We start from the raw sequence: 23,982 nt of genomic DNA on the forward strand, positions 1-23,982 counted from the left end.
CCCTGAGATGGCCTACTGGCGCTCCTCTCTCCTGCCGAAGGAGACGGCCTACTGGCACTCTAGAGGTGCTGTCCCTGAGACGGCCTAATGGCGCTCCTCCCTCCTGCAGAAGAAGACGGTTCACTGCTGCTCAGGAAGTGACCAGAGGCGTCCTGACCCCCTTGCACAGGCCACGGCCAGTTGCTGGGCCTTGATGCAGACTAGTCGCGCCCTTGGGCGGCCACGGCTGATTGCCAGGCCCCACAACCTGCAGGAGGTGTCACCCACATCACATCCCCAGTGTGAGGCAAGAGTCGGGCCCTCCAGCCCCCGAGAACCCCTGTCAGGCCCCACGGCCTCCCCTGGTCTCCATTCCCTGCACCTGGCCCTGGAGCAGACACACCTGACAGACCCTAGTCCGGACTGGTGCTGCAGCCCTCCCCTGACAGCGCCCTTCGACGCTAGAGACCGCAGCCCGCTCTCCCTCCAGGCCCTCCCCAGGACGCCCGGGCGCGACCTCTCCGTGCCCCATAGACGGTCTAAGGCCTCCACCTCAGGCCGAGACCTACACCAGCGGTTCCGGGAGTTATTCGGCCCCAGTCCTGAGGGCCATACTCCTGAGCCCAGTCCGGAGACCGCCGGCTCTTCCGCCCCCTGCAGCCCTGGATGTGAGAGGACACCCCTGCGCACAGTCCCGTGCCCTCTCGGCACCCCCTCTCTTGACGGTGCCCTCTCCCCGGCCTAATTCACGCCGGCGTACCGCCCTGTCACCCACCACAGATAAGTGAACTGTGTAATGTGTTGCCCTCAGTATAAGTGAAGTGACTTAGGTTAAGTAGACAGTGCCCTCAGACAAGTGATATAGTGATTGGGAATAAGTGATGTCGGACGAGTGAGATCACGGGCAGATACTTACGGCGGATACAAAGACTAGTAAAATCACGAGTGACACCCTTATAGAAAACAGCCAGAGTGTTACCCTACAAATCGTCCCATTGAGAAACTGGTAAATATCATTTATTGTGAGGGAACAGTGAAGAGGAAGTGTTTAGAATACTCCTGTACGAATATTACTATAACGAGTGTAAACTCCCCCCCCCCTTCCTTGTCCGGGCCTCCCTTCAGGAATCTCCTCCCCGACAGCCTGTGTGAATATAATAACTTGAATAAGAACTATAGTCAATCGCCAAAACCATTGTACTATCAGGAAGTAGTAAATCTGCAACAGTAATACCTTCCCCCTCTCGATATGACCATAAATACATTCTAGCTCTACGCGCATCATCCCTTGCCCCCCCCCCCCACTCTCTCTCTCCCCCGCAATACTCACCTCCTCCTCGCCCCAGTCCTGTATTCCCTTGTACATCGGGATCATTACTTATTGTGTTGGCATTGATATTGTTAAGCCAGTATCCTGCGAGATACTAATATCCTAGTTAAGGTATTATTTTGTCACATACTGTGTTGTACTATCTGCTGAATTTGTCCTGTGTCTGACTGTGGTAATATAAGTGTAAAGGTTATTGCCTGGAGTTTTTGTGCCCTACCTCTCTTTATTGCACCACGCCCCGGTCTTGAAAGGGAACCCTGCTACACGTTAGGTGTTTTAGGACCGAGAAGTCGGGCCTTTTTCACCTAGCATTACAAAAACAGTAACAATATAATAGAAAGTGACGATCAGTACATATAAACACAAGAGCAGAAACCAACGGTCAGTGAACACGGATAGCGAGGCGAATGTGATATACCAAAGTACTGTGTCTATACCCAAGCCCTACGGAACCAGGGAAACGTATCAGTGGCGTCCCGAGATTAAAGACCAGTCAGTAAAGATAGAACCAGTAAACAGTGTCGCCACTGCTAAGTGACATTCCTATGTGCCGCGATTCAGGTACAGCCATTGCGCCCATGTAATGTGTATAGTAATACTGACCAACCTGACACTTCATTCCATCCATGTATAGTATATCCTGTCGAGTATATTAAATGACAATTGTGCCTTAGCTCCACCATCTACACTGTGCCCTAGTGACTTGTAATATCTATGTATGTTGATGCAGTTGTATTTTGTCCCCGACATCATTACTGGGCTTGTGGGCACATTATACCTGTACTAACAACTCTGTCACCCTGTCCATTCTATATCCAGTGTATCTTTGTTCTTGTATTGTAAGGAGTTCGAATTAAGACAATAGATGTGCTAAGGTATACTGCCGAGTTCCTTTGTGAGTGCTTTACTTCCGGTCTCGAAAGAGGACCCCGCTCAGTCGTGGGCGTTTTTAGGACGAGAGGTCGGACTAAAAACACCCAGCATAACAGGACGTCTGGACAGGGGCTGATTGTGACTCACAGATTCACAACACTTACACCTATGTCATGGATTTAGGAAACAGTCTGGAGGAGACAAGTAAGACAGCTCAAGAAAACCTTTAGGCTTCCACAGATAAGTATAAGCATCATTATGCTAAAACATCGCGTAACAGAGAGCTTCAGGTAGGAGACAAAGTGCTGGTATTGCTACCCACTAGTACAAACAAGTTACTTTTAAGCTGGAAAGGTCCTTATGAAGTACTTGAAAAGATTGGAGAAATAGACTACTGAGTATTGTTGGATGATATAAGAAGTAAAGTATTCCATGTCAATTTATTAAAGAAGTATGAAATTAGGAACAATGATATTGTAGCAGGTTTATCAGTGATACCTAGTGCAACTATGGAGGAAGATGAGTTGATCAAAGTTCCAGAGGTTAGAGGAACTGAAACATTCCGAGATGTCGTACTTAATCCTGAACTACCTTCTGATATGAGGAAAGACTTAGAGATGTTGTGTGCTGATTTTCCAGATATTCTGACAAATAAGGCAGGTTGTACTGATCTTGTTACACATAAGATTGAGTTAACAGTAGATGGTCCTGTGAGGGAGAAAATATATTGTTTGCCCTATGCTACACAAGAAAAAGTAGAGAAGGAAGTAGAAGCGATGCTAAAAGAGGGTATCATTGAACGCTCGGACTCTGCATATTGTGCTCCAGTAGTGCTTGTTGGTAAACCAGACGGCTCGTACAGGTTTTGTGTAAATTATAAAAAGATTAACAACGTAACAAAGTTCGACTGCGAACCCATGACTCATCCAGATGATATCTTTCCTAGACTGCAGGGTAAACGGTACTTTTCAAGGATTGATTTAAGCAGAGGGTTCTGGCAAGTCAGTATGGACGAATCCTCAAAGCCATTAACCGCCTTTGTAACTTCTAGTGGATATTACCAGTTTCTCAGTGAAATACGCGCCTCTGCCGCCGGGCCCCCCACCCCGCCACCCCCCACCCTACAGAGGAGCCGCAGCCCTGCCCCCACCCCAGGAGGACACCACGGTGGGCCAAGTCACTGCGGGATTGGCCTAGAGCAAGAAGGATGTCGAGGCGCCCCTACCTTAAGTCCCTCTTCCCCTCAACCCACCCGACGGTGACAACGCAGGAATGGGAGACAACCCCACGGACGGAGCAGCCCTCGCCAGGTTCGGGGTGGGACTGCTCCAGGTACAGTCCCAAGCAACACCGCAGTAACGGCCACCATACACCCCTCAGTTGTTTCCCCTTGTAGCGCCGCCACAACGGCTACTGTCCGTGTGGGGGAGGGAGCAGCCACCGTACGCCCCTCAGCTACAGCCACACCTGGAGATAGCCTCGGCGTGCTAGCTATTGAGCACACACAGACAGGCAAAGGCAGGAGGAGTGGAACCGCGACAACGGCCACCGTACGTGTCAGGGAGGGAATGGCCACCGTATGTCCCTCATCCACCTTCTCCGCATTTGGTAGCAGCATCGTCACAATGGCCACCGTCCGTGTGGGGGAAGGAACAGCCACCGTACGTCCTTCTGCTGCTACCCTCAGAGACTATGGAACCACCACAACGGCCACCGTACGTGTGGGGGAAGGAGTGACCACCGTACACCCTTCATCTGCAGTCTCTAGGTTTCTCCTGGAGGAGAAGGTCCCTTGTGCGGCTGACTCACCACCTCTCGGCTGTGCAGGACGCCCTTTACTCTCTCCCTCCAGATGTGGTCCCCCGGAGGTGCTGCCATTACTGGAGTGGTGGCGAGGTCCTATCCCTGCCCTGCAGCCGACCCCTAGATGACGCCAGCCCCTGATAGATGCCCAAGAGGAGAGATGCCAATCCTCACAGCACCCAACTCTGTATGTGATCGCAGCATCCGGCCTCCCAGGGCCAGCCAGCAGGACCCAAAGCAGGACCACTCAGGCCTCACTCCCCGCAGGCCCTCCACCCAGAGTAAAATGCGGTAGGCCCACCTCCTGAAGTTGTTTGGCCCCAGCCCCGAGGGCCACCTACCAGGTCGAGGCCCCCAGACAGTAGGGCCTCCCTGCACCCCAGCTAAGAAGCAGGCCTGGGCAGTGACGCCCCCGAGAGCCATATATTGTCTCCTGCAGGAGAGCTCTCTGGAGGGGCCCCCTCCCACACCCGGGAGCCACCTCCACTAACCCAAGGGACAAGTGATTTAGTGCCACTGGCCCTTACCCCTCAAGTCGTGTCAGAGACTAAGTGAGTGGACAGAAGCGAAAGTGACAGCAGAGCAGTGCCAATATAATGTAAAGTGACAATCAGTGAACATAAGCATAAAAGGGAAGTGACAGTAAAACAATTACAATATAATATAAAGTGACCATCAGTAAATATAAACACTGGGGCAGAAAACAAGGGTCAGCGAACATGACCGACAAGGTGACTGATATACTAGAGTACTGTGTCTATACAAGTGGTGCCCCAAGATAAATCGAGACCAGCCACTAAAGACCGAACCAGTAACATACTGTCGCCGTGGCTAAGTGACATTCCCGTGTGCCGCGGCCCGCGCCCTGTAATGTGTATAGTAATATCAACCAATCTGACCCTTCACTCCCTCCACGTATAGTAGTACATTAAATGACAATTGTGACTTGTAATATCCATGTATGTTTAAATAATTGTATTTGCCCCTAACTACTTTGTGTACACTTTATAGTAACTCTGTCACCCTGCCCATTCTGTATCCAATGTCTCTTTGTTCTGTATTGTAAGAAGTTAGAACTAAGACAATAGATGTGCTAAGGTATACTGCCGAGTTTTTATGCCCTGTTCCATTGTGAGTGCTTACTTCTGGTCCGGAAAGAGGACCCCGCTCAGTCACGGGCGTTTTTAGGACGAGAGGTTGGACTAAAAACACCCAGCATAACACTGGTGGCAAGTGGTGGTTCTGGATCTGATAAAGCACGGAGGAACAAATATGGCAACATTGCACAATGGCAGCCAAACCTCACATCCAATTGCCAAGGTTTAACCTGGACCAACATGACATTGATGTCTACTTGGATATGGTTAAACCTCTATTAGATATTGGGTTTGACAGCGATAGAGGAAAAATCGCCGTCAAACTACTAAATCTGGACAAAATCTTTGCTACTATAGCCACGAAAATTGTCCCTGTATTAACATGGGACCAGTTCTCACTTATTGTGAAACAGGCTGTCACGTCTTCACTTGGCAGAGTTGTCGCTCTTTTGCAATTCGACGCCCTAAAATATGATGGCAGCCTAGATGACACTTTCGTCCAGGCACAGCGACTCATCATCGCCGCCTATCCTGAAGCAACCATGGCTATTCGGGACCAACATACCTTCAACACCCTGCTGAGAATTCTCCCGAGCACAGTCAGGGAACATTTCACTATATATGATCTCTCAGAAGACATGGACCGTGACCTGCAACTAGTACGACGCCTCCTCGCCGCCCGTCCCACAACCCAGCCTATCCACTCTGTAATCAAATTTCCCACAACCAAGATGGCGCCACCCAAGCCACGGCCGTCCCCATCACAACCTACAATGGAGCCGTCACCTGTCGTACCCTGGGCCCACCCCCAGAAAAAACGTCCTAACCCCAGGGAACACTCCAATCTAATTTCTATCAACCCCTGGAAATTTACCGTCTGCAGTCGCAGCTGCCCGTTACATGACATCCACGAGCAGCTGAAAGCCAATCGATGCAGGATGGCTACACAAGGGCGCCGCAAGGTGTCCTCCCTGGAAGATGACACCCCACAAGACGACACTCCACCCATAGTGTTCTCAGATAAAGGGGACGAGGAACCCGACGAGGAAAGCACCATACGGCAGATGGATTTTTAGGTCTGACCCTGCACCTCCCTACGGTGGTGGGGGCCATTTCACATAAGTACAGACCCCCAGTCTACGATAAAATACGGCTGAATGGGGTCAAGGCTAGGGTACTGGTGGACACGGGAGCAGCCAGATCATGCCTATACTCACACTTTTACTCCCGCCACGGCTCCGCCTTCGGCCCCCTTCTCCCCACCTCAGCCAACCTCATGGGTGAGGGGGATGGCCCCCAGCCCATCCGTTGGAGAAACCCGGGACCTGCGGACTGAAACCCACCAGCAAGTCACCACAAGACATCCCTTCATCATCTTTGATTCCACCTGCTGTACAAATGACGGCTACCTGGGGCTGGACCTCCTACAAATACTGCACGCAAATGTCTACTGCTACAAGCGCTGCCTTCACTTAAGTCCAGCCCCCACCCCCAAACCCCACAACCACCCATGCAGCACGCACACAACCTCACCTCATACACCACCCACCACTCACCATCCTCAACCTCTCTGCACCCGCATCACACCTCTCCCATCACCCAACACCTCACCCAGCTCCTTCACAATCTGCCTCCCCCTTACTACCTATCCAACTTTCCCTGCCACCATCGCTTCCGCTATCACCATTCCACCCCACCATGAGGCTTGGTTACAGCTAAACACACCCTTCAATACCTCCGTCCTCTTTTTCCCCACTCTACTACCCAGAACACTTTCCTCGTGTTTAGTCTCCCCCACGTTTCTTCCTCCCCATGTCCATGCGGTGCAAATTGCTAACCTCACCGCCACACCGTTTACCCTCCTGCGCGGCCTTATAATCGGTGACATGGAGGAAGCCAAGCCTTGTGAAACTCAACCATCTTCCCACACCACTCTCCCTACTCTGCCTCCTCACCTCTCCACCTCCCAAACTAACAGCCTCTGACAACTCCTCCTGGGCTTCCAAGACCTCTTCTCATCCGGCCCAGCAGACATCAGCCACACCATCTACCTCAATCACGAAATCCTCACCACGGGGCCACCCATCCACCAACTCTCACAAAGCAAAAACCCTAAACAACAGGCAGAGAAAGATCGGCAGGTCCAGGACATGCTCAATGCCGGCGTTATTTCCAACTCCACCAGCCCCTGCTCTTCCCCCGTCGTTCTGGTTAGAAAAAAGGATGGCACCATGTGGTTCTGTGTTGTTTACCATAAATTAAATGATGTGACCACCAAGGACGCCACACCACTACCCAGAATTGACGATTCCCTCGACTCACTACATGGCTCGTCATGGTTCTCCACCCTCGACCTGCAGTCAGGGTACTGGCAAGTCCTCGTCCATCCAGACGACAAGCAAAAAAGTGCCTTCTCCACCTCCAATGGCAAGCATTATGAATTCAACGTCCTCCCCTTCGGACTATGCAACGCCCTAGCCACATTCTCCCGCCTCATGGAGTCGGTCCTGAGTGGACTGACCTGGAAGATCTGCCTGACGTATCTGGATGACGTAATAATATTCAGCTGTATCTCGGCCGACCACCTCCACCACCTCAAACAGGTCTTCATGCGAATATGCCAGGCCGGACTTAAACTAAAACCATCGAAATGCGTCCTAGCAGAAAGATCCGTCTCCTTCCTAGGACACGTGATCGGAGCCGAGGGCATCTCCCCCGATCCCAAGAAACTGGGTGCCATTGCAAACCTCCTCCTACCTAAGGATGTCCATGAAATGCACGCCTTCCTCGGACTGACCTCATACTACTGGCGTTTTGTCAAAGGCTTCTCCAACATCGCCAAACTATTACACAACCTAACAAAGAAAGGCGAACCTTTCATGTGGACTGACACCAGAATAGCGGCGTTCAACACCCTCAAAACCAAACTCATCTCAGCCCCAATTGTAGCTTTCCCAGACTATAACCTCCCCTTTCGTCTTTGCACTGACGTCTCTCTCATTGCCATAGGGGCTGTACTTGCTCAAGTGCAAGACGGGCGTGAGCATATTATCGCCTGTGCCAGCCACACCCTAAATCAAGCGGAAAGAAATTACGCCGCTACCAAACGCGAGTGCCTCGGAATTATTTGGGCGTTGGATTACTTTCGATCCTACATTTCTGGCACTCGTGTAGTCATCATTACAGACCATCAATCACTACAGTGGGTACGACAATCCAACACTACCAACACCCAATTGATTCAGTGGCGGGAGGCACTGGAAGAATTCGATATCGAAATCTACTACCGACCCGGCAAATTAAACACTAATGCCGATGCCCTATCCGGCCTCCCCATCAACGCAATGCACACCAAGCCCGACCTCCTACAAATGTGGCACAACAAACAACGCCCCACCTGGATCTCACCACGCACGTTCACCAAACTACAACACGGCGACTATCTATTCAACCTGGACGACCACATTGTCCTCAACCCCAGCACTGCACACGATGCCATGCTCCACCTTCATGCTGACAGTGGCATCCACCTTGGCACAAAGAAGCTACTGCAAGAGTTCAATGACATATATTGGACACCAAACCCCTCCACCATCGCCAAAAACATCATACAAGCATGCCGAGCCTGTTCTTTGGGCAAAGACATCACATGCACACCTGGACCACCTGAGAATATCTCTGCCCAAAAACCCTGGCAGCTACTTTCAGTTGATGTTGTTGGACCCCTCACACCTAAAGCAGGTTATAAATACATCATCACCTTTGTCAATGTATATTCAAAGTTCATCATCGCCTGCCCCGCTAAAGACCATAATGCCGTCACAGTTGCAGATGCGTTAGTCCCCCATGTCTTCCCTTACTTTGGTATTCTCCTGGCCCTACATTCTGATAATGCCCTGGAGTTCACAGGCAAGGACTGGGAGGAACTCGCAACACTATTCGGCTATCACATATCACATTCCTCTCCATACTGGCCACAGGGAAATAGTGTCTGCAAAAGAAGCCACAGGTCACTCCTTTACCAGGTCCGAACCCGGGTCGTCCAAACAGGCAATTGATGACTGGCCAGCCCATGTCAAAACTGTGCAGTGGGACTGTAACACATGCCCCAGAGACGATGGCATAAACCCCCACGAACGAGTCTTTGGGGAAGCCCCGCTCCTCCTGCCCCTCCACCATCACCTCCAACCTCCTCCCTTACCCTCCACCACCGACCTTTTACACCACCTCAAAAGATGCGTGCACCACCTTCAATCACAGCAAGACCTCCAGCCCGACATAGCCCCCTCCAACCCCTACAAACCGGGAGACTTCGTCGTTGTACTACCAACCCCCTGGAAACCTCTTCCCGATTGGATGACCCCTTCACCATCACCAAAGTCCCTAACCCCTACCAAGTCATCATTGAACATCATGTACAGACACGCACCTACCGCAACAGACACGTGCACCCCTTCCAACCCATTAACAATAACCCGCCACTCAACCATGTGCCACACACCTCCCGCCGTGCACCACCCACCTCAGCGTCTTCCGAGAATAACCCCCCTGATTCATACACCTACTTCTCTCCCCCCCCTCCACCTCACCTACCATCACACCTCCCCCCACTACACCATCACTCCACCACCTTCCTCCAGCTCTGTTACCTCACCAACCTCACCTCCGCCTGCCTCTTCTATGCCCACCCCACCTCTTCCAACCCCCCACCCTCAATCGCCACCCACTACGTCCACATCACGCGACCCACCACCAACTCCCACCTCTACCGCCACGGAAACAACCACTACCACCGTCCCACCACAACTTCCCCCACACCCCACCTGCGCCCCCTCACGCACCGCACCACGCACCACCTCACCCACTGACTCCCCGCATGCACCAACTCCACCTGCCACCCACGACACTCATTCGTCCACCTCCGTCCACCCTCTACCCACCGATCATGCCCACTACACACACCACCCCATGCCACCAACAACAACCGCCCACAGCCACAACAAGACGCCCACACCACCACGCACCTCCACGGCCTCACCACCAACACCAACCCTCACGATCACAACCACAAGATCCGGACGCCTCTCACGCCCACCAACTAGATACACTCCTACACCCACCTCTACTTCCCCTACGTCCTCACCATCATCCACACACACCAACCATACCCCCAACACCACCCCCATCACGCTCCCCCTACACCAAGCACAGTTGAAAACTCCCAACACACAACTCCCTCAGGAGACACGTCCCACCGACCCAGTACTCCCCCATAAAAAGCACAGGACCTCACCCCTTGCCAGCATCCAGCCTTCGCCCCTACACCAAGCACCACCACCAGAGATGAAGATCCACAGGATAGTCTGGCGCCCCTCACACCGCCCTGCCCTCAAAGTACGAGAAACCCACCAGCTCCTCCGGAACCTCCGCCACACCACACAACCATCTACACTCCACCTCACCCTCAACCCACACCAAGAACCAAACCAGGCAACACATCACTGGACCACCCTCCTCCAACACATCACACTTGCCCACCAGACATCCACCACCAGCACCTACCACCTCCAGTCACAGGGCCGTGACTTTTTGACCACTGATGGTGGTGAAATATGCGCCTCTGCCGCTGGGCCCCCCACCTCGCTACCCCCACCACGCCGAGGAGCCACAGCCCTGCCCCCACCCCAGGAGGACATCACGGTGGGCCAAGTCACTGCGGGATTGGCCCAGAGCTAGAAGGGCGCTGGGGTGCCCCTGCCTTAAGTCCCTCTTCCCCTCAACCCACCCGACGGCGACAACGCAGGAATGGGAGACGACTCCACGGACGGAGCAGCCCTCACCACGTTCCGGGTGGGACTGCTCCAGGTACAGTCCCAAGCAACACTGCGGTAACAGCCACCGTAAGTATCGGGGAGGGCGCGGCCACCGTACACCCCTCAGTTGTTTCCCCTTGTAGCGCTGCCACAACGGCCACCATCTGTGTGGGGGAGGAAGCAGCCACTGTACGCCCCTCAGCTACAGCCACACCTGGAGATAGCCTCGGCGTGCTAGCTATTGAGCACACACCGACAGGCAAAGGCAGGCGGAATGGAACCACGACAATGGCCACCATACGTGTCGAGGAGGGAATGGCCACCGTACGTCCCTCATCCACCTCCTCTGCCTTCGGGAGCAGCACCGTCACAATGGCCACTGTCTGTGTGGGGGAAGAAACGGCCACCGTAAGTCCTGCTGCTACCCTCAGAGACTGTGGAACCTCCACAACGGCCACCGTAAGTCCTGCTGCTACCCTCAGAGACTGTGGAACCTCCACAACGGCCACCGTAAGTCCTGCTGCTACCCTCAGAGACTGTGGAACCTCCACAACGGCCACCGTAAGTCCTGCTGCTACCCTCAGAGACTGTGGAACCTCCACAACGGCCACCATACGTGTGGGGGAAGAAGCAGCCACCGTATGCCCTTCATCTGCAGTCTCTAGGGTTCTCCCAGAGGAGAAGGTCCCTTGTGCGGCCGGCTTACTACCTATCAGCTGCATGGGATGCCCTTTACTCTCTCCCTCCACGTGTTGTCCCTCGGAGGTGCTGCCGTTACCGGAGTGGTGGCGAGGTCCTATCCCTGCCTTGTAGCCGACCCCTAGACAACGCCGGGCCCTGATGGACGCCCAAGAGGAGAGGTGCCACAGTCCAATCCTGATGGCGCCCTGCTCTGTAGGCGACCACAGCATCCGGCCTCCCGGGGACAGCCAGCAGGCCCCAAAGCAGGACCGCTCAGGCCTCACTCCCCGCAGGCCCTCCGCCCAGAGTAAAAGGTGGCAGGCCTGCCTCCTGAAGTTGCTTGGCCCCAACCCCGAGGGCCACCTACCAGGTCGTAGGGCCTCCCTGCACCCCCAGCTACGAAGCAGGCCCGGGCAGTGACTCCCCCGAGAGCCATATATTGTCTCCTGCAGGAAAGCTCTCCGGAGGGGCCCCCTCGCACGCCTGGGTGCCACCTCCACTAACCCCAGGGACAAGTGGTTTAATGCCACTGGCCCTTACCCCTCAAGTCGTGTCAGAGACTAAGTGAATGGACAGAAACGAAAGTGACAGTACAGCAGTGCCAATATAATGTAAAGTGACAATCAGTGAATATAAGCATAAAGGGGAAGTGACAGTAAAACAGTGACAAGTGAATATAAACACCGGGGCAGAAAACAAGGGTCAGCAAACACGACCGACAAGGTGACTGTGATATACTAGAGTACTGTGTCTATGCCAGTGGCGCCCTGAGATAAACCGAGACCAGCCAGTAACTAAAGACCGAACCAGTAGCATACTGTCGCCAAGGCTAAGTGAAAAGTGACATTTCCAAGTGCCGCGGCCCGCGCCCCGTAATGTGTTTAGTAATATCAACCAATCTGACCCTTCACTCCCTCCACGTATAGTAAATCTGGTCGGGTACATTAAATGACAATTGTGCCTTAACTCCAATAACTGTACTGCGCCCTAGTGACTTGTAATATCCATGTGTGTTGAAATAGTTGTATTTGCCCCTAACTACTTTAGTGCATTGTGTACACTTTATATTAACTCTGTCGCCCTGCCCATTCTGTATCCAGTGTCTCTTTGTTCTGTATTGTAAGGAGTTAGAACTAAGACAATAGATGTGCTAAGGTATACTGCAGAGTTTTTATGCTCTGTTCCTTTGTGAGTGCTTACTTCCAGTCCGGAAAAAGGACCTCGCTCAGTCGCGGGCGTTTTTAGGACGAGAGATTGGACTAAAAACACCCAGCATAACACTCAAGATGCCGTTTGGGCTTGTTAATTCCCCAGCCACATTCAATAAACTGAGAAAACTTCTGGGGAATATGACAAACATTGACAATTATATGGATGACGTACTGGTTCATACTGTAACTTGGGAACAGCATCTGGAAAAGCTTCGTGTTCTTTTTGGTAAGATCAGAGAGAATGGGTTCACCATCAGACCCGCAAAGTGTTTTGGGGGATTCAGTACAATGGATTTCCTTGGGCACAGAGTTAGTCCAGATGCTGTGTCTCCACAGAAAGACACTGTAGGAAAAATTTGTGCAGCCAAACTGTTATGCGGGATGTTTTTTAGTCCGCCTCCTCGTCTTAAAAACGCCCTCGACTGAGCGGGGTCTTCTTTCCAGACCGGAAATAAAGCACCCACAAAGGAACAGGGCATAAAAACTAGGCAGTACACCTTAACACATCTATTGTCTTAGTCCAATACACTGTTACAATATAAAAACAAAGAGTTACAGGATATGACTGAGAAAATGAACCACAATTAATATGCCTAACTGAAACAAAATTAACACCAAGGATATCCAATGACATACTAAACTTAGAGGAATACAAAATATGGAGAAGAGACAGAAATTTAAAAAAAGGAGGAGGAATTATAATATTAACTAATAAAAATCTAAAAGTCAAGGAAATAAAACTAGATATACCATCACAAGTAGAACTAATTGCAATAGAGATCAACACATCTGAAGGTAAAGTAATTGTAGCCAATTTGTACATGCCACCCAGATCAAACACATGGGAAAGAGACGAATATGAGGACCTGGCAGAGAGTACAATTCAGAGTTTAAGATCATTACTACATAAAATGGAAGAGAAATCGGAAAGAATTATACTAACTGGGGATTTCAATACAAATATAAATTGGAATACTCTAGATATAATTAGCCAAGAAAGCTGCTGGGACCAAAAGCTCCTGGATCTCGTGCAAGAGTTTTTCCTAACGCAACATGTGAGGGTAACCACCAGAAAAAGAGGACTTGATGTACCTTCAGTGCTAGATCTAATATTTACTAGGCAAGAAAATGATATTGACAGTTTAATATATCACCCTCCACTCGGGAAAAGCGTTCATGCAGTACTAAATTATAACTTCAGGATAGCATATGACATAGTAAAGAGCAATGACAGTTACAAAAAGAGCCTAAACTATAAAAAGAGAAATTATCAAGACCTAAAGAAGTATTTCTTAGAAGTTGATTGGGAAAATGAGCTTAGAGGACAAGATTTAAATGCCGTATATAAAAAATTCTGTGAATTTTATGAAATAGGAGTCCAGAAGTATATCCCACAGCACAAAGAAGCAGATAAGAAAATACAGAAATGGTTCAATACAGAATGTAAAAAATCAAAAGAAAGAAGAGATTTGTTGTGGAATAGATACAGAAGACACAATAGTGAAAGGGCGTATAATAATTACCAACAGGCAAGAAACGATTATACAAGAATAAGGAGGGAAGCCCAAAAACAGTTTGAGGAGGATATAATAAATAAAAGTAGTGATCAACCAAAGCTGTTTTACAGCTATATCAGAAGCAAAACCAAAGTAAAAGATATAATACAATCCATTACGGACTAGGGAATCACTTATACAGAAGAGAAAGATACTTGTGAAGCACTAAATAAGAATTTCCAATTAGTTTTTACAGAAGAAAAAAATTTTGAGAGGGACTATGTGGAACATGCATGTCCACACATACTACCAGATATACAAATAGCAGAAAAAGTAATACAGGAGGAGTTAAGAAGATTAGACAGAGGAAAAGCAAGTGGTCCTGATGAAATTTCATGTTGGGTATTACGAGAATGTGCAAAGGAGTTAAGTAAACCATTATTTTTAATTTTCAAGAAATCCTTGAGTCAAGGTAAACTACCTGATATTTGGAAAAAAGCAAATATTGTCCCCTTATTCAAGAAAGGAAATAGACAAAATCTACTCAACTACCGACCAGTATCACTGACCAGTGTTGTAAGTAAGGTATTAGAAAAACTTATGAGAAAAGCTTGGGTAAATCATCTAGAAGAACACAATATGATAACAGAAAGACAGTTTGGTTTCAGAAAAGGAAAATCATGTGTTACTAATCTGTTGAGCTACTGACAGAGTAACAAACACAATACAGGAAAGGGAAGGATGGGTGGACAGTATCTATTTAGATTTCAAGAAAGCTTTTGACACAGTACCACACCAAAGACTTTTATGGAATTCGAGGCAAACTGTTTTGTTGGATGCAAGACTTTCTCATAAAAAGAGAAATGAGAACAGTACTAAGAGGAAACTACTCATCATGGAAAGAAGTGAGTAGTGGAATACCACAGGGTTCAGTGCTGGCACCAATCATGTTTTTAGTGTATATAAATGATATAAACAGTAACACTGGAAATGAGAGCTATCTGAATATGTTTGCAGATGATGCAAAAATACAAAGGAGAATTACTAACACAGACTCTTGTAAAGAGCTACAAGAAGAATTAAATAAACTTCATGAATGGAGTAGTACATGGCAAATGGAATTCAATGTGGATAAGTGTCATGTAATCAAGTTTGGTAAAAGTGGAAAAAGACCTGACTGGGATTATAAGTTAGGAAATAAAACCCTATACACATCAGAAAGAGAAAAAGACCTAGGTGTGATTATCAATAACAGACTATCTCCGGCTGACCACATCAGCGAGAAGGTACGGAACATGTATACATTGCTTGCAAATATGAGAATAGCATTCACATACATAAATGAAGACATGCTAAGAAGGATAATAACATCATTCATTGGACCAACCCTGGAATATGCATCAATAGTCTGGAGTCCTCATCTCAAAAAACACATAGACAAGATTGAAAAAGTTCAAAGGGCCGCTACAAGATGGATACCAAGCTCAAGGGACCTAAGCTACGAAGAAAGACTAAATGAACTGAATCTACCAACACTACAGGAAAGAAGGAAAAGAGGTGACATGATAATGCTATATAAGTGCATATCAGGGGAGGAGAAAATTGACATAAATGATTACTTAACATATGGAGAAGCATCAGCAAGAGGACACTGCAAAAAACTGCATAAGAAGAGAGGTGATAAAGACGTAATGAAATTCAGTTTCCCAAACAGAGCAATTGATCAATGGAATGCACTACCGAATGAAATAGTGTGTGCGAAAACAATTCACAAATTTAAGGATATGTACGATAAATATGGTCTAAGACACGGGACAGTACGAGCTTGACTCATTCCTGTAAAGATACAATTAGGTAAGAACAATTAGGTAGGGTAAGAACAGGTTTACAGAGATAGCTTCTCAATACAATGTATACACACACAGCACAGGCAGAGGGTGGTGATTTTCAGTTATACATCGATGGTGAGTTATAAATACTCAATACCCGTATTATGTCCATAGGCAGGACTAGCATTTAATAGTCTAAACCAGATACAGTAAGGGTAAAGAGGGCCAGGGGTCGAGAGAGTGAATATTACTATAACTTGTCAGGGTGCGAGTCGCGACACTCGGGATAGTCACTTAGTCGTGGAGACACTGTTCACAGGTTTTTGGATTTTCCTCGCGCCCTCCTGGTTTTGACCCACTGTTTCTATAGGTCTCTGTGCCCGTGTTCACTAGTCTTTCCTGTTCTGCCTGGATATTCGTCTCACTGTGTGTCACGTATATTATTCTGGCCTCACTCTTTCACTCTCACTGTTCACTCCCGTCTCTGTGGTTTTTAAGACACACGAGATGCGTTGAAGTCACTACTTCCTCTTGTTTCCTGGGCTTAACAGAGGAGGCATCTGGGCGTGGGAGGGGGCTCTACTGGGGAGCCCTCCTGCAGGAGACAGTGCACCGCCCGCAGGGGTGTCACTGCCTGGGCCTTCTTCGTCAGGGGGGTGCAGGGAGGCTCTCCCGTCTGGGGGCCTCGGCCTGAGAGGCCCTCGTGCTGGAGCCTCGTCGGTGGGGTGCAGGGAGGCCCTCCGATCTAGGGGCCTCGACCTGAAGGGTGGCCCTCGGGGCTGGGGCCGAACAGCTGCAGGAGGCGGGCCTGTCGCCTCTTACTCCAGGCGGAGGGCCTTGGGGGAGTGGAGTCCAAATGGCCTGGCTCTGGGGCCACCTGGTCCGGCCTGGGAGCCTGGATACTGCGGCCGCCTGTAGGGTGGGGCACCGTCAGGGGCAGACTGCGGCACCTCTTCTGTTGGGCATCCGTCAGGGACCGGGACCGATCAGGGGTGGGCGGCAGGACCGACACAGGGCCACGCCACCACTCCGGCAGCACCTCCGGGGAACCACACTTGGAGGGAATAAGTAAAGAGCGTCCCACGCAGCCAAAAGGTTAAAGGCCGGCCACGCAAGGGACCTCCTCCGGGAGGACCCCAGGAATCACGGATGAAGGGCGTACAATGGCCGCTCCTTCCCCCACACGTACAGTGGCCGTTGTGGTGGTTCCACAAATCCTAAGGTCCACAGCTGAAGGGCGTACAATGGCCACTCCTTCCCCTACACGTACAGTGGCCGTTGTAGCGGTGCTACTCCCGAAGGAGATAGAGGCAGATGAGGGGCGTACAGTGGCTGCTCCCTCCCCGGCATGTACAGTGGCTGTTACCGTGGGTCTGCCTGCCCAATGGGAAGTAACTGAAGGGCGTACAGTGGCCGCTCCTTCCCTGGCACCTACAGTGGCCGTTACCGCGGTGTTACTCCCGTAGGAGGAGGAGGTAGTGGATGAGGGGTGTGCAGTGGCCACTCCCTCCCCGACACGTACAGTGACATTATCGCGGTTCCATTCCTCCTTCCTTTGCCAGTCAGAGTGCGCTCAATAGCTAACACTCCGAGGCCGTCTCCAGATGTGGCTGTAGCTGAAGGGCGTACAGTGGCCGCTCCTTCCCCCAAACGTACACTGGCCATTGTGGCGGCACTACAGGGAGAAACAACTGAGGGGTGTACAGTGGCTGTTCCCTCCCCAGCACGTACAGTGGCCATTACCGTGGTGTTGTCTGGGACTGAATCTGGCTCAGTCCCACCCTGAACCTGGTGAAGGCTGCTCCGCCCGCAGGGTCGTGTCCTTCCCTGGCGTGGTCGCTGTTGGATCGATTGGGTGGAAGAGGGACTTAGGACAGGGGAGCCCCGGCGCCCTTCTCGCTCCGGGTCAGTCTCCCAATGACCCGGCCTGCCGTGGTGTCCTCCTGGGGTGGTGGTGAGGAGGTGGCTCGGTGGTAGGGTGGGGGTGGCGCCCCGGGGGTGGTGGTTAGGTGGTGGCTCGGTGGTAGGGTGGGGGGTGGCGGGGTGGTTGGTCTGGCGGCAGCAGAGGTGTGTATTTCACCACCTTCCCTGGTCAAAAAGTCACAGCCCCATGACTGAAGGTGGTATGTGCTGGTGGTGAATGTCTGGTGAACTGGGTGGCTAGGAGTGGACGAGTGGGTGGTGTGAGTGGCAGGTGGAGTTGGTGCATGTGGGGGGTTAGTGGGTGATGTGCTGCATGGGGCGGTGCATAGGGGGGGCGAGAGGGGTGTGGGGGTAGTCGTGGTGGTGCGGCGGTGTTGGTTGTGTCCGCAGCGGCGAAGGTGGGAGTTGGTGCTGGGTGATGTGCTGCGGTGTTGGTGGTGGGCGTAGCGGGCGGCAATTGAGAGTGGTGGGTTGGAGGAGGTGGGGTGGGCAGAGGAGATGCAGGTGGAGGTGAGGTTGGTGAAAGATCAGAATTGGAGGAAGGTGGTGGTGGGTTAGGTGAAGGTGAAGTGGGGGAGGGGGTCTGTGGGTATGGTGAGGTTGAGGGTGGGGTGGGGGAGGTGAGTGAGAAAAGAGAGGTGGGTGAGGGTGCGGAGGAGGAGGGTGTGATAGGGAAGGCAAATGAGTTGGCGGGGGAGACGAGTGGTGGGGAAGTGATGGTGGTGGCTGGTGCGGGGTGGTAGGCGGAAAGCAGTAGACAGGAGGAGGTGGTTTTAGGAAGTAGGTTAGGGGAAGATGAGGTAAGGGTTCTAGGAGGCCTGTGAAGGGGAAGGCAGGCTTTGTGTTTGGGGGGAATAGGAAGGGGGGAGGCGATAGTCGTGGAGGAAGTGGTGTGTGAGGTGGGAAGGGTAGGAATAGGGGAAGGTAGAACAGAAGAGATAGTGAGAGAAGAGAAAAAGGAAACATGACGTTTCCCCCTGTCGCAGAATGGGGGAGATGTGAGGTGGCCCCCGTCATTACGGTGGGATGCGGGGGCTGTTGGGGGGGCATCTTCTGTGCTTTCTTCGTATTTTCCTTCCCCGAGGCTCGGGGCAATCGGCGTATGGTGGGGAGGCTTGTAGGAGCCTTTGTGTGGTTTTTCTGCGCCGGGCAGCTATTAGCTGCTCACTGATGTCGTGGATTGGGCATTCGTGGCAGCAAGGAGAAAATTCCCACGGGTCAACGGCGATGAGATTCGTGAGGAATTGATTGATTTTGCCGATGCATTGAGGGGTGGAGTGGACGGCTAGAAGGCGCCTCATTAAATTGATTTCTTTATCCAGGCCTCCCGTCGGTTCATGTATTATAAAATGTTCTTTAATGAAACCGGGGAGGATCTTGAGGAGTTTGTGGAATATGAGTTGTTCCCGGGTTTTTGCGTCTGTGTCCGGGTACACAGCAGTGACGAGCCGCCTAGCCTGGATGAATGTGTCGTCCAGGCTGCCGTCGAATGTAAGGGCGTCGAGTTGTGAGAGGGCGACAACTCTGCCCAATGAAGGCGTGACAGCCTGTTTCACGATGTGTGAAAATTGGTCTCATGTCAATTCAGGGACGATTTTTGTGGCGACAGTGGCGATTATTTTGTCCAGGTTGGGTAGTGTGACTGCTATTTTCTCTCTGTCAGTGTCAAACCCAATATCTAAGAGAGGTTTTACCATATCCAAGTAAACATCAATGTCATATTGTTCAGGGTTGAATTTTGGCAATTGGATGTGAGATTTGGCTGCCATTGTGCAAGTTTCTTTTTTATGTTCCTCTGTGCTTTACTCGGATCCTGAACCACCACTGGCCACCAGTGTTATGCGGGATGTTTTTAGTCCGCCTCCTCGTCCTATAAACGCCCGCGACTGAGCGGGGTCCTCTTTCTGGACCGGAAATAAAGCACCCACAAAGGAACAGGGCATAAAAATTAGGCAGTACACCTTAACACATCTATTGTCTTAGTCCAATACACTGTTACAATATAAAAACAGTTACAGGATATGATTGAGACAGGTTTACAGAGTTAGCTTCTCAATACAATGTATAGACACACAGCACAGACAGAGGGTGGAGATTCTCAGTTATACATCAATGGTGAGTTATAAATACTCAATACCCGTATTATGTCCCTAGGCAGGACTAGCATTTAATAGTCTAAACCAGATGCAGTAGGGGTAAAGAGGGCCAGGGGTCGAGAGAGTGAATATTACTATATACTTGTCAGGGTGCGAGTCGCGACACTCAGGATAGTCACTTAGTCGTGGAGACACTGTTCACAGGTTTTTGGTTTTTCCTCGTGCCCTCCTGGTTTTGACCCACTGGTTCTGTATGTCTCTGTGCCCGTGTTCACTAGTCTTTCCTGTTCTGCCTGGATATTAGTCTCACTGTGTGTCACTTATATTATTCTGGCCTCACAGTGGCCGCTCCTTCCCCCACACGTACAGTGGCCGTTCCTTCTCTGGCACGTGCCTGCCATAGTGTCCTCCTGGGGTGGTGGTGAGGCGGTGGTTCGGTGGTAGGGTGTAGGGTGGCGGGGTGGTCGGTCCGGCGGCGGCGGAGGTGTGTATTTCACAAACCTCCATGTACTAAAAACAGTTGAGATCTTTCCTAGGTTTGGTTGGATTTTATCACAAGTTTATTCCTAACTTTTCCCGGGTATCTGCCTCTCTCACTGACCTGTTGAGGAAGGGGAGTCCGAACAAGCTGAGATGGGAAACTGCTCAGGAGGAAGCCTTCAATCAGTTAAAGCAGTGTATAGTTTCTGGTCCCATCCTTAGAATCCTTGACTTCAGTAGGGACTTTGAGGTGCAAACAGATGCCATGGACAGGGCTATTGGAGCGGCATTACTTCAAAAATTTGACGAGGGTTTGCTTCCAGTTGCCTATGTAAGTAGAAAGTTAAAGCCCCGTGAGGTAAACTACTCATAAAATACCCGCCGCCGCCTGACCACCCACCCCACCACCCCCCACCCCACCACCAAGCCACTACCACACCGCCACCCCAGGAGGACAACACAGCAGGGCTATTGACCCAGAACAAGAGGGTCACCGGGACACTCCTGTCCTGAGTCCCTCTTCCCCGCAACTGCCCCAACACCAAGTAAGCGGGAAGAGACAACGACCCTGTGAGTGGGGCAGCCTTCACCAGGTTCAGGGTGAGACTGATCCAGAGTCAGTACCAAGCAACACCGCGATATGGCCATTGTACGTGCTGGGGAAGGAGCAGCCACTGTATGCCCTTCAGTTGTTTTCCCCCTGTGACTCAGCCATCACGACCGCTTTATGTGAGGGGGAAGTAGCGGCCACTGTACGCCCTTCAGTCACAGCCACCTCTGGGGACGGCCTCGGGGCGTTAGTTATTGAACGTCCCCGACTAGCAGAGACAGGAGTAGTGGAGCTGCGCTCATGGCCACTGTACGCCCCTCATCCACTACCTCCTCCTTCTACGGGAGTAACACCACACTCACGGCCACTGTACATGACGGGGAAGGAGCACCACTGTACGTCCTTCAGTTACTTCCCGAAGGGCAGGCAGGCCCATGGCTATGGCCACTGTACGTACCAGGGTAGACAGACCCATGGCTACGGCCTCTGTACATACCGGAGAGGGTGCGGTCACCGTGCGCCCCTCTCCTGCCTTTTCCTCCTTTGGGAGCACCACCGCCAGCACGGCCACTGTATGTGCATGGGAAGGAGCAGCCACCATACGCCCTTTAGCTGCAGGCCCTAGGAATCACGAAACCGCGCTCACGGCCACTGTACGTGACAGGGAAGGAGCGGCCACTGTACACCCTTCATTCGTGGTTCTGAAGGTCCTCCCAAAGCAGGAGGTCCCTTGTGCGGCCGACCCTTTTCCCCTTGGCTGCATGGGACGCCCTTTGTCTCCTTACAGGAATGGTTCCCAGGAGGTGCTGCCAGAGTGGTGGCGTGGCCCGATCCAGGTCCTACCACCTACCCCTGGGAGGTCTCTGCCCCTGCCGGATGCCAGAGGGAGAAGGCGCCACAGTTCACCCCTGACGGTGATCCCCCCTGCAGTCAGCCGCAGCCCCCGCACCCCTAGGCCTGACCAGCAGCCCCCAGACCCGGACAACCCAGGCTCTCTCTCCCCCTGGAGCCAGAGGCGACAGGCCCGCCTCCTGCAGCTGTTCGGCCCTAGTCCCGAGGCCCACCACTCAGGTTGAGGCCCCCAGACCAGAGGGCCTCCCTGCACCCCACCAACGAGGCTCCAGTATGAGGGCCTCCTCTCAGGTCGAGGCCTCCAGACAGGAGGGCCTCCCTGTACCCCGCCGACGACTAAGACCCGGGCAGTGATGCCCCTGCAGGCAGTGTGTTGCCCCCTGCAGGAAGGATCCCCATAGGGCCTCCCCTCATGCCTGGGCACCGCATCAGATTATACCCAGGAAACATGGGTATACAGTGACATCAACGCCTCGTGTCGTGAACTGTCGAGACGGGAGTGTATAGTGACAAGTGACAAAGTGAGAGCCAGAATAATATTAGTGACTAAGTTACCAATGACACACTAAGGCCCGATACCCGGCAGCATAGAAAATACCAATAAATATGAATGGAGGAACTTATAGAAATCGTGGGTCAAGACCAGCTGTGCACGGGAAAATCAAAGACCTGTGAATAAGTGTTACTGCGACTAAGTGACTTTCTCGAGTGTCGCGGCCCGCACCCTGCACACTTATAGTAATATTCACTCACTTGACCCTTGGCCCTGTCCACTCCTAGGGTATCAGACTTAATATACAAAATATCAATTCTGCCTATAAACAGAGTACGGGTATTGCGATATTATAATTCATTATCCATGTGTAAGTGAAGAATACTATGTCTTGAGTGTAACTGTGAACATTTATATTGAAGGCTGACTCTGTGTCCCTGTCCAAAGCATATCCAGTGTCTCTCTGTTTTATATTGTAACGGTGTAGGAATTAAGATAATAGATGTGTTAAAGTGTACTGCCTGGTTTTTATGTCCTGTTCCTTTGTGGGTGTTTTACTTCCGGTCCAGAAAGAGGACCCCGCTCAGTCACTGGCGTTTTTAGGACGAGAGCTCGGACTAAAAACACCCAGCATAACACTGGTGGCCAGCGGTGGTTCTGGATCCAATTAAAGCACAGAGGAACAATAAAGGAAACTTGCACAATGGCACCCAAACCTCACATCCAATTGCCAAAATTCAGCCCGGAGCAATATGACATTGACATATACTTGGATATGGTGAAACCCCTCCTAGACATCGGGTTCGACACCAACAGAGAAAAGATAGCCGTCACACTACCCAACCTGGGCAAAATAATCGCCACTGTCGCAACAAAAGTTGTCCCAGAATTAACATGGAACCAATTCTCACACATCGTGAGGCAGGCTGTCATGCCTTCTATGGGCAGAGTTGTCACCCTCTCTCAACACGACACCCTCACCTACGACGGTAACCTAGACGACACTTTCGTCCAGGCACGGTGCCTTGTCAGTGCCGCTTATCCCGAGGCAACCTCAAACACTCGGGATCAACACACTTTCAACAGCCTGCTGAGAATTGCTGAGAATTCTCCCTAGCACAGTCAGGGAGCACTTCACCATCCATGACCCCTCAGGGAACATGGATCAGGACCTACAACTCTTCCGATGCCTACTCGCTGCCCGTCCCATGCCATAACCTATCCACGCGGTGAGCAAATTCCCTACAGCCAAGACTCCGCCATCAAAAACAAAGCCGCCGCCCCACCAACCCACCATGGAGCCGTCTCCTACTATTCCCAGGGCCCACCCACAGAAAAAACTCCCCAACCCCAGGGACCAGGGCAACCTCATCTCAATTAATCCCTGGGAATTTACGGCCTGCAGTCACACTTGCCCCCTGCACGACATCAGAGAGCAGCTCAAGGCAAGCAGATGCAGGACCCTCACACAGGGGT

The sequence above is a fragment of the Coenobita brevimanus genome, chromosome 85 (genome assembly GCF_032717465.1).
Source record: "Coenobita brevimanus isolate Jiangsu-jjx chromosome 85, ASM3271746v2, whole genome shotgun sequence".
Classification (NCBI taxonomy): domain Eukaryota; kingdom Metazoa; phylum Arthropoda; class Malacostraca; order Decapoda; family Coenobitidae; genus Coenobita; species Coenobita brevimanus.